Below are 2,156 nucleotides of genomic sequence, written 5' to 3'. Positions count from 1 at the left end.
TATGGTAGTAAATTTGATGTTTTGGAGCCCTAGCTTCTTACATAATGAGTATGGAAGTAGGCTAACACTCGCTCCCAAGTCACAGAAAGCCTTTTTTATGAGCTTAGGGCTAATTTTACACGGTATACAAAAACTTCCTGGATCCTGGAGCTTTGGGGGAATATCTGCCATGAGTAGAGCGTTGCACTTCTCTGTCAATGCCACAGTCTCGAAGTCTCCCTTCTGTCTTTTGTTAGATAGAATACCTTTTAAAAATTTGGCGAACTTTGACATTTGGTGCAATGTGTCTATCAGAGGTACTTTAATGCAGATTTCTTTAATCTTCTTAAGGAATTGGTGGAACTCTTCATCCTTTTGGGATGTAATTAGTTTCTGGGGGAAAGGAATTGTCTGATTTTGTGGGGGAAGTGGAAGAGTCCCTTTGACCTTCTTGGTGATCTCCTCCCTATCCTTGTTCTGGACCAAATTAGGCATAAGAGGAGAGGGTTCTTCTTCTGAGTCAATTCCTTTCTGAGCAATCATTTGGGAGTCTCCCAAAGTCTGTCCGCTCCTCAGCTCAATGTGGTTGCAATGTTCCATCGGGTTTATGTCAGGCTTTCTTGGAAATGCTCCCGGTGCTCTTGAAAAGGACTAGGCTTCAGAATTCTCCAATCTTTGATTCAACTGCTTAATTTCATTCTTCATCTCTTTTTTTCTCCAAGAGAGCTTCTTCAAGCATCTTTTCGATTCTAGACAATTGTGAAGGCTGCTGTTGTTGATAAATCTGTTGTCTAGGTGGGTAGCTTTGTTGCCCAAGTTGGTAACTTTGTTTTGCTGGTCCTTGATCCTGATTGCCCCGGTAAGAAAAATTTGGGTGGTTCCTCCACCTAGGGTTGTATGTGTTGGAGTAGGGATTGTTTTGCTTTTGGTTATAACTGACTATCACATTGCATTGCTCAAGTTGGTTTATTTGTGCTTGTATTGGTCCTAGGGGGCAAGTATCTTGAGCATGATCCGAACTTCCGTAAATTTTGCAAACACATGCTATTGCATTGGTTGTGTTGTTCCCCATGGTCTCAAGCTTCTTGGTCAGAGCATCCAACTTTGTAGACATGAGCGTGACTGCATCTATGTTAAATTTTCCTGATGCCTTTATTAGATTCCCAGAGAAAGAACCTCTAGATCGTTCAACTGCCCACTGATGGTGGTTTTGTGTCACATTTTCTATGATCTCTTCAGCTTCATCAAGACTCTTGTTCATTAATGCCCCTCCTACTGTAGAATCGAGGGACACCTTCATGTGATAGTTGATTCCATTGTAGAACATATGTAGCACCAACCACTTCTCAATGCCGTGATGGGGGCACTATCTTAGCATATTCTTGTATCTGTCCCATGCTTCAAATAGCGATTCTGAGTCTATCTGTTTGAAGCTTGCAATTAAATTCCTCATGTGTGCAGTTTTACTTGGCGGGTAAAATTTGTCCAAAAATTTCTGCTCGTACTGATCCCAAGATGTTATGTTGTTTGCGGGTAGAGAATTAAGTCACTGCTTGACTCTATCTTTTAGGGAAAATCCAAAAAGGAGTAACCTTACTGTTTCTGGAGGGACCCCATTTACTTTCATAGTACTGCAAATCTCATAGAAAAGCTCCAAGTGACGATTTGGATCATCGTGCGGCCCTCCTCCAAATTGATTTTGCTGGACCATGTGGATTACTATAGGCTTTTTTTCAAAATTGTTGGCTTCAATCGGTGATTGAGTGATGCTAGACCGAAGCCCTCATGCATAAGGAGCTGCGTAATCATTCAAAAGTTTGTCAGCCATTTCAGAAGTTTCTTATTCTGCTTGGAGTTTCTGCAAGTTTCTTCTCCTCAGGAAAATTTTATCAATTTCTGGATCGAATGGTAGGAATTCTCCAGAAAGATTAGCTCTTCGCATGCAAGAACAAGATATTGAATAATCCAAGTGAAAAAAAAGAGTTAAAATATATTTTTAATATTTTTTATGTTAATAAAAATACAAAAAGTAAGGTGAAATAAAGAAAAACACATTCTTGTCTAATCCGGTATGATTTTCACTAATGTTATATACGTAGTCCCCGACAACGACTCCAAAAAGTTGTTACACTTCCGCAAGTGCACGGATACATCGTCAGTAATAAAAGATTATCAAT

General features: G+C 39.9%; 1 non-coding gene across 1 annotated transcript; it reads left to right on the top strand.

The window, feature by feature from the left end:
- The first annotated feature begins 1,328 nt into the window (after window positions 1-1,328).
- On the top strand, window positions 1,329-1,436 carry LOC121988185. Its single transcript, XR_006113924.1, has one exon. It is a non-coding gene; the product is annotated as a small nucleolar RNA R71 (small nucleolar RNA).
- The last annotated feature ends 720 nt before the right edge of the window (window positions 1,437-2,156 follow it).

The sequence above is a fragment of the Zingiber officinale genome, chromosome 5B, assembly GCF_018446385.1.
Source record: "Zingiber officinale cultivar Zhangliang chromosome 5B, Zo_v1.1, whole genome shotgun sequence".
Lineage (NCBI taxonomy): Eukaryota > Viridiplantae > Streptophyta > Magnoliopsida > Zingiberales > Zingiberaceae > Zingiber > Zingiber officinale.
This window is presented reverse-complemented; position numbering and strand designations above follow the sequence as displayed.